This window comes from Elephas maximus, chromosome 16 (genome assembly GCF_024166365.1).
Source record: "Elephas maximus indicus isolate mEleMax1 chromosome 16, mEleMax1 primary haplotype, whole genome shotgun sequence".
In the NCBI taxonomy this organism is placed as follows: domain Eukaryota; kingdom Metazoa; phylum Chordata; class Mammalia; order Proboscidea; family Elephantidae; genus Elephas; species Elephas maximus.
In genome coordinates, this window is record NC_064834.1 from 44,643,130 (window position 1) to 44,657,447 (window position 14,318).

The window sequence follows — 14,318 nt, forward strand, 5'->3', positions numbered from 1 at the left end:
CATTTACTCATCAGATCTCCAATTCCATTCCTGCTCATCTGTTACAATTAAAATCACCTCATAGTGAAATGTGAGTCATTTTCAGGGTATTTTGGTAGTAAGCACGATGTATCTGCCATCACTTCTCCACAACAAGTAGTCACTTCAAGAGTCAAACTATGATACTTATGAAATTTCAACCAGCCATGACTGAGACAGATGGGCGAAAGGTGAAGACTAAATATCCAAAAAGCCAAAACCCCGTTGCCACTGAGCCAATTTTGACTCATAGCGACCCTATAGGACAGAGTAGAACTGCCCCACGGGGTTTCCAAGTAGTGGCTGGTGGATTCGAACTCCCGATATTTTGGTTAGCAGCCAATCTCTTTAACCACTGCACCATCCTAGAATCCAGGAAGAGAGAAAAGTAGCCCAAAATTCAGTAAGAAAGTAAGACTTTCCTCTTTAAGAGAAATTTTAAAGGACTCATGAAACTTTGCCTACTGTAAAAACACCCCCCACCCCAAGTAGACCTTCTCAAACTGTGAGTCAGGTTGCTGTTTGCTGATGAGGATAACCAGCTACCCCATTTATTTGGGGGCAATATTCTCCAAAAGTGGAGTGTGTACTTTTCTCTCTCTTCCTGGGCCCTGGAGGGTTATGTTCAGCCTTTACTACTTACTCACTATCCTTATTGTATGTACATACTGGTACAGAAGTGCACATGTGTCCCTGCTCACTACAGTGCAAGCTCCACAAAGGCAGGGATGGCCACCTCTTTCTGTTCCACTACTCGAACCTCAGTGCCTAGTTGAACAGTTGCCATTGAATTGATATCAACTATTATAGATTGAATTGTGTCCCCTAGAAATGTATGCCAACTTGGCTAGTCCATGATTCCCAGTATTGTGTGATTGCCTACCATTTTGTCATCTGATATGATTTTCCTATGTGTTGTAAATCCTACCTCTAAGATGTTAATGAGGCAGGATTAGAGGCAGTTATCCTAATGAGGCAGGACTCAATCTACAAGATTAGGTTGTATCTTGAGTCAATCTCTTTTGAGATATAAAGGAGAGAAGCCAGCATAGAGACAGGGGAACCTCACACCGCCAATAAAGTGGTACCAGGAGCACAGCACATCCCTTGGATGCAGGGTCCCTGTGCTAAGAAGCTCCTAGGCCAGGTGAAGATTGATGACAAGGACCATCCCTGCACCCCCAAGAACCAACAGAGACAGAAAGCCTTCCCCTGAAGTGGGCACCCTGAATTTGGACTCCTAGCCTACCCAACTGTGAGACAATAAATTTGTCTTTGTTAAAGTCATCCACTTGTGCTATTTATGTTTTAGCAGCACTAGATGACTAAGACACTGACTTAGTTGACTCCATGTGTGTAAGAGGGGAACTTTGCTCCACAGGGTTTTTAACAGCTGATTTTTTCAGAAATAATTGTCAAGTTTTACTTCTGGGGTGGCTCTGGGTGGACCTGAACCTCCAACCTTTCTGTTAGCTGTGAGCACATTAACCATTTGCACCACCCAGGAATGCTGCCTAGAACATTGAGTTGCCATGGAGTCAATTCCGACTCATAGAGACCCTATACGACAGAGTAGAACTGCTCCATAGAGTTTCCAAGGCTGTAATCTTTACAGAAACAGACTGCTACATCTGTCTTCTGCAGAACAGCTGGTGGATTTGAACCTCTGACCTTCTAGTTAGCAGCTGAGTGCATAACCACTATGCCACCAGGGCTCCTTGCCTAGAACATGGCAGGTATTTAATAGATACTTACTGAACTAAGGAAAGAAAAAGTCTACATATATTGAGAATGAATATCTGAAATATTTTTATAGTTAGGGTACATGACCAAGAAAAATATAGAGACCAAAATCCCCAGGAAGTTGGTCAGTATAAAAATGTAGCCAGAGGAGGCAAAGCCAAGATGGCAGAATAGACAGATGCTTCCGGTGAGCCCTCTTTACAACAAAGGCCTGAAAAAACAAGTGAAATGAGTATATTTGTGACAAGCTGGGAGCCCTGAGCATCAAAGGTAAGCTTAGACAATGAACTGAAGGGCAGGGGGAGGAAGAGGCTGTTCAGAAGTGGGGAGGAGTTACTGGACCTGAATTGCGGGGAGCCCTCAGGCACCATTCCTGGAGCAGCAGCGGCAGCAGGCTGGTACTAGAGTTCGGCCGCAGTTTCCTCAGGGAAAAGCAGCCAGCCACACAGCCCACTTAAACCTCCGTAACCTGAGAAGAATGGCACGCTCTCGGCAAAAGCTAAGTACTTGTGTATATTTTACCATGCCCCCCCACCCCCAAGCCAGCTTCAGCAGCTGAATCCCTGGGCCTGAGATAGATCCCGGTGAACACCTAGAGCCATCCTCCCAGTCTTGGGGGAGGAAAAAATTTGCAACTGGGGGGAAAAGATAATTTGCTAGCTCCATTAACCAGGGGAGTTCAGGACAGAAGCAGCTCCTGTCCAGGCATAAACTGTCCGTGGACCTTGAGCACCTTTCCCTTCTGCATGGACCTGTGTGGGCCTATTTCGGGAGAATAGGCCCTTGTTGGCAAACTCCAACCATTTCAGCTGTGTGGTGGAGAGGTGGGTGTTTGATGTTTGACGTTGCTATGCCTATTAAACAAGGTCCTCACCTACCCACAACAGGGACCTAAGGACTGGTAACTCCACTCAGATCACCCAGCCACCTGCGACAGGGGTCCAAAGATAACTGGTACCTACCAGTCCTTACAACAAAAACTTTGGGTGCCCATGGTCCCTCAGCAGAACCCACCCACCACCACATTCTAGGGAACAGAGGTGTGATTTCCTCAGAGACACTTGGGGGTCAGTTCTCAGCCCCCTGCCTTGTTAATAGCGTGACCCCCTGCTGTAATCAGATACCCGTATATACACCAATCACCCCTGCCCCTCTAAGACTGTAGGACAGAGCCTGTACCACACACTTGATATCAGCTACCTGGGGACCTGAGCTGAATTCATACAAGAAAACTAAATGGGCTCCTAGACTGATATACCTGATAACAGCTCTAGTCAGCTGGGGACAGAACACCAGAGCTCCAAAGGCAAAAATAATCAAGCTAGCTCACTCAAACAACCCATAGGGGTATACCAAAACAAAACAAAGCAAGCAGCTACAGCACGGTAAGCAAGCATAAACTAATACAATAACTTATAGATGGCTTGGAGACAACAGTGAATATCAAGTCACATAAAGAAACAGGCCATGACCACCTCAACAGGCTCTCAAAACAAAGAATCCAGAGAACTTTTAGATGAAAGTGCATTCCTGGAATTACCAGAGCCAGAATACAAAAGTTTAATATACAGAACCCTTCAAGACATCAGGAAGGAAATGAGGCAATACGCAGAACAAGCCAAAGAACACACAGATAAGGCAACTGAAGAAATTAGAAAGATTATTCAGGAACATAATGAAAAGTTTAATAAGCTGGAAAAATCCATAGACAGACAGCAATCAGACAATCAGAAGATTAAAAATAAAATTACAGAATTAGATAATTCAATAGAAAGTCAGAGGAACAGAATTGAGCAAGTAGAAGCTAGAATTCCTGAACTCGAAGATAAATCACTTGGCACTAATATATTTGAAGAAAAATCAAATAAAAGAATTTTAGAAAATGGAAGAAATCTTAAGAATCATGTGGGACTCTATCAAGAGAAACAACCTACGAGTGAATAGAGTACCAGAACAGGGAGGGATAACAGAAAATACAGAGAAAATTGTTGGCAGAAAAATTCCCTGATATTGTGAAAGATGAGAAGATATCTATCCAAGATGCTCATCGAACTCCACATAAGGTAGATCTTAAAAGAAAGTTACCAAGACATACTATAATCAAGCTTGCCAAAACCAAAGATGAAGAAAGAATTACAAGAGCAGTGAAGGATAAAAGAAAAGTCACCTACAAAGGAGAGCCAATAAGAATAAGCTTGGACTACTCAGCAGAAACCATGCAGGCAAGAAGGCAATGGGATGACATATTTAAAAAATTGAAGAAAAAAACTTGCCTGCCAAGAATCATATATCCAGCAAAACTGTCTCTTAAATATGAAGGTGAAATTAACACATTTCCAGATAAACACAAGTTGAGGGAATTCATAAAAACCAAACCAAAACTACAAGAAATACTACAGGGAGTTCTTTGGTTAGAAAATCAATAATATCAGGTATTAACCCAAGACTAGAACACTGGGCAGAGCAACCAGAAGTCAACCCAGACAGGGAAATCCAAAAAAGCAAAACAAGATTAAAAAAAAAAAAAATGCCCAACACAGGGTAACAGCGATGTTATTATATAAAGAAGACAACATTAAAATAATAAAGAGGAACTAAGAAATGTGATCATACACCTTCCATATGGAGAGGAAGAAACGGAGATACAAAGAAATAAAACTTAGTTTTAAATTTAGAAAAATAGGGGTAATAATAAGGTAACCACAAAGGAGACAAACTATCCTACTCATCAAAATAAAATACAAAGGAAAAATACATGCTCAGCAGAAACAAAATCAACAACAACAAATATGAGGAAAGGACAATACATAAAGAAAATCTACTCAGCACATAAAATCAAGCAGGAAAAAGAAACTGTCAACACACAAGAAAAGGCATCAAAATGATAGCACTAAATTCATACCTATCATAATTACCCTGAATGTAAATGGACAAAATGCACCAATAAAGACACAGAGAGTGGCAGAATGGATAAAAAAAACAAGATCCGTCTATATGCTGCCTACAAGAGACATACCTTAGACTTAGAGACACAAACTAAAACTCAAAGGATGGAAAAAAATATATCAAGCAAACAGCAATCAAAAAAGAGCAGGAGTGGCAACATTAATTTCTGACAAAATAGACTTTAAAGTTAAATCCATCAGAAAGGATAAGGAAAGACACTATATAATGATTAAAAAGACAATACATTAAGAAGATATAACCATATTAAATATTTATGCACCCAATGACAGGGCTGCAAGATACATAAAACAAACTCTTTTCAGCATTGAAAAGTGAGATAGACAGCTCCACATTAATAGTAGGAGACTTCGACACAGCACTTCCGGTGAAGGACAGGATATCCAGAAAGAAGCTCAATAAAGACATGGAAGATCTAAATGCCACAATCAATCAACTTGACCTCATAGACATATACAGAACACTCCACCCAACAGCAACCAAGTATACTTTCTTTTCTAGTGCACACGGAACATTCTCTAGAATAGACCACAAATTAGGTCATAAAGCAAGCCTTAGCAGAATCCAAAACATTGAAATATTACAAAGCATCTTCTCTGACCATAAGGCCATGACAGTAGAAATCAACAACAGAAAAAGCAGGGAAAAGAAATCAAACACTTGGAAACTGAACAACACCCTGCTCAAAAAAGACTGGGTTATAGAAGACATTAAGGATGAAATAAAGAAATTAATAGAATCCAGTGAGAATGAAAACACTTCCTATCAGAACCTTTGGGACACAGCAAAAGCGGTGCTGAGAGGCCAATTTCTATCGATAAATGCACACATCCAAAAAGAAGAAAGGGCCAAAATCAAAGATTATTCCTACAACTTGAACAAATAGAAAGCAACAAAAGAAGCCCTCAGGCACCAGAAGAAAACAAATATTAAAAATTAGAGCTGAAATAAATGAAACAGAAAAACAACTGAAAGAATTAACAAGACCAAAAGCTGGTTTTTTGAAAAACTTAACAAAATTGATAAACTACTGGCCAAACTGACAAAAGAAGAACAGGAGAGGAAGCAAGTAACCCAAATAAGAAATGAGATGGGCAATATTACAACAGACCCAACTGAAATTAAAAGAATCTTATCAGATTACTATGAAAAACTATACTCAAAGAAATTTGAAAACCTAGAAGAAATGGATGCATTCCAAGAAACACACTACCTACTTAAACTAACACACACAGAGGTAGAACAACTAAATAGATCCATAACAAAAGAAGAGATTGAAAAGGTAATCAAAAAATTCCCAACAAAAAAAAGCCCTGGTCTGGACGGCTTCACTACAGAGTTCTACCAAACTTTCAGAGAAGAGTTAACACCACTACTACTAAACGTATTTCAGAGCATAGAAAAGGATGGAATACTACCAAACTCATTCTATGAAGCCACCATATCCCTGATACCAAAACCAGGTAAAGATACCACAAGAAAAGAAAATTATAGACCTATATCCCTCATGAATGTAGATGCAAAAATCCTCAACAAAATTCTAGCCGATAGAATTCAACAACATATCAAAAAAATAATTCACCATGACCAAGTGGGATTCATACCAGGTATGCAGGATGTTTCAACATTAGAAGAACAATGTAATCCACCACATAAATAAAACAAAAGACAAGAATCACATGATTTTATCAATTGATGTAGAAAGGCATTTGACAAAGTTCAACACTCATTCATGATAAAAACTCTCAGCAAAATAGGAATAGAAGGGAGAGTTCTCAACGTAATAAAGGGCATTTATACAAAGCCAATAGCCAGCATCACCCTAAACGGAGAGAGCCTGAAAACATTCCCATTGAGATTGGGAACCAGACAAGGATGGCCTTCATCACTGCTCTTATTCAACGTTGTGCTGGAGGTCCTATCCAGAGCAATTAGGCTAGATAAAGAAATAAAGGGCATCCAGATTGGCAAGGAAGAAGTAAAAGTATCTCTATTTGCAGATGACATGATCTTCTACACAGAAAATTCTAAGGAATCCTTCAGAAAACTACTGAAACTAATAGAAGAGTTCAGCAGAGTATCGGGATACAAGATAAACATACAAAATCAGTTGGATTTCTCTACACCAACAAAACAACACTGAAGACGAAATCACCAAATCGATGTCATTTACAGTAGCCCCCAAGAAGGTAAAATACTTAGGAATAAATCTTACCAGGGATGTAAAAGACTTATACAAAGAAAACTACACTACACTTCTGCAAGAAACCAAAAGAGACTTACGTAAGTGGAAGAACATAGCTTGCTCATGGATAGGAAGACTTAACAATATAAAAATGTCTATCTACCAAAAGCAACCTATACATTTAATGCAATTTCAATCCAAATCCCAAGGGCACTCTTTAATGAGATAGAGAAACAAATCACCAATTTCATATGGAAGGGTAAGAGGCCCCGGATAAATAAGGCATTACTGAAAAAGAAGAACAAAGTGGGAGGCCTTAGTTTACCTGATTTTGGAACCTATTATACCACCACGGTAGTCAAAACAGCCTGGTACTGGTACAACAACAGATACATGGATCAATGGAACAGAATTGAGAATCCAGACATAAATCCATCCACATATGAGCAGTTGATATTTGACAAAGGCCCCAAAGCAGTTAAATGGGGAAAAGGCAGTCTTTTTAACAAATGGTTCTGGCATAACTGGATATCCATCTGCAAAAAAATGTAACAAGACCCATACCTCACTCCGTGCACAAAAACTAACTCAAAATGGATCAAAGACCTAAATATAAAATCTAAAATGATAAAGGTCATGGAAGAAAAAATAGGGACAACGTTAGGAGCCCTAATACATGGCATAAACACTATACAAAACATTATAAAGAATGTAGAAGAAAAACTAGATAACTGGGAACTCCTAAAAATCAAGCACCTATGCTCATCCAAAGACTTCACCAAAAGAGTAAAAAGACTACCTACAGATTGGGAAAAAGTTTTTAGCTATGACATTTCTGATCAGCGCCTGATCTCTAAAATCGACATGATACTGCAAAAACTCAACGGCAAAAAGACAAATAACCCAATTAAAAAATGGGCAAAAGATATGAATAGACACTTCACTAAAGAGGGCATTCAGGTAGCTAACAGATGTATGAGGAAATGTTCACAGTCATTAGCCATTAGAGAAATGCAGATCAAAATTACAATGAGATTCCATCTCACTCCAATAAGGCTGGCATTAATCCAAAAAACACAAAGTAGTAAATGTTGGAGAGGCTGTGGAGAGATTGGAACACTTATACACCGCTGGTGGGAATCTAAAATGGTACAACCACTTTGAAAATCGATTTGGCGCTTCCTTAAAAAGCTAGAAATAGAACTACCATAGGATCCAGCAATCCCACTCCTTGGAATATATCCTAGAGAAATAAGAGCCTTTACACTAACAGATATATGCACACCCGCGTTCACTGCAGCACTGTTTACAATAGCTAAAACATGGAAGCAACCAAGGTGCCTATCAATGGATGAATGGATAAATAAATTATGGTATATTCACACGATGGAATACTACGCATCGATAAAGAACAGTGAGGAATCTGTGAAACATTTCATAACATGGAGGAACCTGGAAGGCATTATGCTGAATGAAATTAGTCAGTTGCAAAAGGACAAATATTGTATAAGACCACTATTATAAGAACTTGAGAAATAGTTTAAACTGAGAAGAAAGCATTCTTCTGTGGTTACGAGAGGGGGGAGGGAGGGAGGGTGGGAGAGGGGTATTCACTAAGTAGATAGTAGGTAAGAACTACTTTAGGTGAAGGGAAAGATAGCACGCAATACAGGGGAGGTCAGCACAGTTGGACTAAACCAAAAGCAAAGAAGTTTCCTGAATAAACTGAATGCTTCAAAGGTCAGCGTAGCAGGGGCAGGGGTCTGGGGACCATGGTTTCAGGGGACATCTAAGTCAATTGGCATAATAAAATCTATTAAGAAAATATTCTGCAACCCACTTTGAAGAGTGGCGTCTGGGGTCTTAAACGCTAGCAACCAGCCATCTAAGATGTATTAATTGGTCTCAACACACCTGGATCAAAGGAGAATGAAGAACAGCAAGGACACAAGGTGATTATGAGCCCAAGAGACAGAAAGTGCCACATGAACCAGCGACTACATCATCCTGAGACCAGAAGAACTAGATGGTGCCCAGCTATAACCAATGACTGCCCTGACAGGGAACACATCAGAGAACCCCTGAGGGAGCAGGAGAGCAGTGGGATGCAGACCCCAAATTCTCATAAGACCAGACTTAATTGTCTGACTAAGACTAGAAGGACCCCAGTGGTCATGGCCCCCAGAACTTCTGTTGGCCCAGGACAGGAACCATTCCCAAAGCCACTTCTTCAGACATGGATTGGACTGGACAATGGGATGGAGAGGGATGCTGGTGAGGAGTGAGCTTCTTGGATCGGGTGGACACTTGAGACTATGTTGGCATCTCCTGCCTGGAGGGGAGATGAGAGGGTGGAGGGGGTTAGAAGCTGGTGAAATGGATACGAAAAGAGAGAGTGGAGGGAGAGAGCGGGCTGTCTCATTAGGGGGAGAGTAATTGGGAGTGTGTAGCAAGGTGTATATGGGTTTTCGTGTGAGAGACTGACTTGATTTCTAAAATTCCACTTAAAGTACAATAAAAACTATTAAAAAAAAAAATGTAACCAGAAGCAAATAGCCTGCAAACATAATATGAAAGTGGGTGAATTGACAAAGTTCCCTTTATGAATGCAATCAAAATAGCAAAGAGATCCCAGGGTGTACTCTCAGTCTAAATACCAGAAAGGAAGAGAGAAATAGTAAGATTGATAAAATGTTATTTACCTATACCTTGCTGACATTCACAGTGGCTTCATACTAACAAATAGAAGTCTTACTAGAAATGAAAGTCATTAGCATAAAAATGGAAAGCTAAACAGCATAAAAATAGAAGACAAAGTAAAGTATTACAGTGACATGTGCAAAGAGCTGGAGATAGAGGACCAAAAGCCTCAAGTTGAAATAGTGAAGGATTCTATGGGGCAATTATTAAACGATGCAGGAAGCATCCAAAGAAGATGGAAGGAATATACAGAGTCATTATACCAAAAAGAATTAGTCGATGTTCAACCATTTCAAGAGGTAGCATATGATCAGGAACCGATGGTACTAAAGGAAGAAGTCCAAGCTGCTCTGAAGATATTGGAGAAAAACAAGGCTCCAGGAATTGACAGAATATCAATTCAGATGTTTCAACAAACGGATGCAGCACTGGAGGCGTTCACTCGTCGAAGCCAAGAAATATGGAAGACAGCTTCCTGGCCAACTGACTGGAAGAGATCCATATTTATGCCTATTCCCAAGAAAGGTGGCCCAATCAAATGAGGAAATTATCTAACAATATCATTAATATCACACATAAGCAAAATTTTGCTGAAGATCATTCAAAAACAGCTGCAGCAGTATATCGATAGGGAAGTCCCAGAAATTCAGGCCAGTTTCAGAAGAGGATGTAGAACCAGGGATATCATTGCTGATGTCAGATGGATCCTGGCTAAAAGCAGAGAATACCAGAAAGATGTTGACCTGTGTTTTACTGACTATACAAAGGCATTCGACTGTGTGGATCATAACAAATTATGGATAACATTGTGAAGGATGGGAATTACAGAACACTTCACTGTGCTCATGAAGAATCTTTACATACATAGATCAAGAGGCAGTTGTTTGGACAGAACAAGGGGCCACTGGTTTAAAGTCAGGAAATGTGTGCGTCAGGGTTGTATCCTTTCACCATACCTATTCAATCTGTATGCTGAGCAAATAATCTGGGAACCTGGACTATATGAAGAAGAACGGGGCATCAAGATTGGAGGAAGACTCATTAACAACCTGCAATATGCAGATGACACAACCTTGCTTACTGAAAGTGAAAAGGACTTGAAGCACTTACTAATGAAGATCAAAGACCACAGCCTTCGGTATGGATCGCACCTCAACATAAAGAATAATCCTCACAACTGGACCAATAAGCAACATCGTGATAAATGGAGAAAAGACTGAAGTTGTCAAGGATTTCATTTTACTTGGATCCACATTCAACAGCCACAGAAGCAGCAGTCAAGAAATCAAAACACATATTGCATTGGCTAAATCTGCTGCAAAGGACCTCTTTAAATTGTTGAAGAACAAAGATGTCATCCTGAAGACTAAGGTGCGCCTGACCCAAGCCATGGTATTTTCAATAGCATCATATGCATGTGAAAGCTGGACAATGAATAAGGAAGACCGAAGAAGAGTTGATGCCTTTGAATTGTGGTGTTGGTGAAGAATATTGACTATACCACGGACTGCCAAAAGAACAAACAAATCTGTCTTGGAAGAAGTACAACCAGAATGCTCCTTAGAAGGAAGGATGGCGAGACTGCATCTTACATACTTTAGACATGTCAGGAGAGATCAATCTCTGGAGAAGGACATCATGCTTGGCAGAGTACAGGGTCAGCGGAAAAGAGGAAGATCCTTAACGAGGTGGATCAACACAGTGGCTGCAACAGTGAGCTCAAGCATAACAATGATTGTAAGGATGGTGCAGGACTGGGCAGTGTTTCGTTCTGTTGTGCATAGGGTCTCTATAAGTTGAAAGCAACTCGATGGCACCTAGCAACAACAACAAGCATCAAGTCCTTAAAGTGATAGAAAAGATTTCTTATACTAAAAAACCCAGAATGAGGAAACTGTAGTTGAGCATAAAACAAAACTCTGGGCTTTCCACCAAAAAGAATAGGAAATTTCATCTTGTTGCGAAATATCCATTTTATTAAAAAATGTAGTACAGTTTCTTTAAAAAATCAGGAAGTGAAAGTCGATGTCCACTTGAGCACATCATTTTTAAATTGACACATATGCCATATTCTCCTCCCCCACTTGGGTCTCAGCCCAGTCTGCAACCCAACCACACACATCCAGTGACTTGGCAATATTAACAAGTGGCTTCACTTTCTGTAAATGGATATATATTATACTACACAAGACTAGGAAATTTCTATGGGCCACTGTTTCACCCAAGTTAAGCAATACTATGAACCATTTGCACTGGCTTCTTGGAAGAGTACACCTTCTTGTACAGAACACCACACAAGACACTCAACAACACCTTTTCTAATATCACAAGCACAGTCTGTTGATGACACTGGAAAAGAGAAATACCGCCTCCTGAGGGATGAAAGCGGACTTTTTCAGCCCATTATGTCGATAGAGAAATTAGGTCTCCCAGTCAAAGGTGAGAATTGATGGGACCTTACAGAGGGAAAGTAGTTTTTCAGAAGTGGTAGCACATAGAAATACCTACCTGATTCACTTGGCCTTAAAGAGTGGTGGGGAAAGAATGGATTTATGTTTCTACCCAAGGAGCATTCTGTCCTGTGGTTTTTTTTTACAGAGGGAAAGTAGTTTTTCAGAAGTGGTAGCACATAGAAATACCTACCTGATTCACTTGGCCTTAAAGAGTGGTGGGGAAAGAATGGATTTATGTTTCTACCCAAGGAGCATTCTGTCCTGTGGTGCTATAGATCACTTTTATGTGGCCTTTCTAGCCATGGTCTTGCAACTTTCACCCAAGTGACTGGGCAGGATTCTGTGATGGGGTAATTGTGGCCCACCAAGGGGACTGGTCAGTTTTGCCATTCTGCTGGGTTTGAGGTGAGCCATCCCAGAGGCGGGAAAGAGAAGAGCCCACCACCACCAAGAAAGGAAAGACTGGCATGACAGACCTGCAGGAAATGGCGCAGCGGGCTTCCCGACCCACGGAGAGAGAAAGCTGAGTGCCTCTGGGTAGAGACTGAGGGTCAGAGAGAGGCGTGCCTGTGAGCACGGCTGGGAAGAGGCTGTCCTGATGCTAGAACTATATCCTTGAGCGTTCCTGAGCCTGAATTGTAACCTGTTACCTCCATAATAAATTTTTTTACCTCCATAATAAAGCCCCGTAATCGTAAGTATGGCCTGTGAGTTCTGTGTGGCCACTGCGATGAATTATCGAACCCAGCAGAGAAGCAGTTAGTGCCGTGGGAGGATGGTTGGTGTCAGAATTGGTAAAGATTGTGGAGAGAGGAGGCTTGTCTGGCCTCTGCCTCATAGGAGTCAGCCTTACAATGTCCATCTTGGTTCTCCCCCCCTCTTCTGAAGTTAGAGGAGGTCAGACACCGCCCTCATGCCATTTTTTTTTACATGCCCTGTGTATCACCAATGAAGAATCACTCAGCTAACACATTAGCATGTGCTAATGACAGGTGTTGTTGGCTCCTGCTGAGGCACCTGAGTGAGGGCTGCCTCTCTCCAGCCTGAATAGGCTCCAGAGGTCGTGAAGGCAGGTTTTCTTATCACTTTGTACGTAAAGACCTGCCCTCCCACACCAGGAAACCCTCCCATAACTAGTCCCCATCTAACTGGCATGTTTATTTTACCTGTGTTCACTGAGAATTCAAGATCAGTATCTTAGGGTCAGCCTTGTGGTCACTGTAGAATGTGTAGACAACCACACTGGATCTGGGGACCTCAGAACACTCCCACCCCTACCACATACACACCTGACCTCAATTTCATCCACTCCTGCCAGGAATTTGTTTTTTGTTTCTTTAAACCAACAAATGAAAACAAAACCAAAAGTCCCCACTCTCCTTTTATTATTTCAAGAACTTCATGATTAACTGAGAGTTCCAGTTAGTTGGATTATGATTGAGTTTTTGGCAATTGCCAAGCTGTTGCTTTGTGCTATTCTTGGGTTGTTTACACTAGTATGTTTTCTCCTCATTGGGATTTTTAGTCCTCTGACTTTTTGGAGACAGGGTCTACACATTACTTCATGTCTGTCCGATGACACAGACGAACTCCCATACAAAGTGAGAGTCCCTGGTGAAATCTCTTTTGAATCTCCCTTAGCCTGAAGAGCCGTTATGAGCCTGAGGAGAATTCCTGTTTTTAGAATAGGGCGGTAAACCAGGAGAATGGCTAATTGAGTTTTAAGAAGAACCAAATGTGAAAGCTACAGGATTCAAAGTCATCTGACTAGTATTAAATGCCTAAGTGAGGTATTTGCCTTGAGAGACGCGGAAACAAACTGGATATGATTCCTCACAGTTCCCATGATTCATAGCCTAACTCTACGATTAAGATTATAACATTGCACACTTGAACATGTGGTGGTTTGCTTCGGCCACTCTGAGCCTGTTTTATTATTGACAAACAAGTGGATGGAAGTAAATAATTCCTCAGACATTTTTTCAGCTCTAAAAGTCTGCAGTCAGGCTTGTATATGTGATGATTTTAAATATATCTTTTTAGGAAATTCTCATGTTAATATTTCTTTGCTTTTAAAGTCCTTATTCTCTAATTTAGGGGAAAAAAATACTGTAGCATGTTTCCGTGTTGGACAATCCAGAATGCTAAGCAGGGTGTTGCTTTCAAGAAAGTGTTGGCTGATAATGTCTAGGATCAATCTTAAATTCATAAGGGTGTAAGGGAGAAAGGTTAGGCCGGTAACAGAAATGAGGAAT

The 14,318-nt window shown here is 40.7% G+C and overlaps 1 protein-coding gene across 5 annotated transcripts in view; it reads right to left on the bottom strand.

The window, feature by feature from the left end:
* Positions 1 to 14,318, bottom strand: part of MYOF (myoferlin) — a 190,013-nt gene that overhangs the window by 120,598 nt on the left and 55,097 nt on the right. The window lies entirely within an intron of this gene.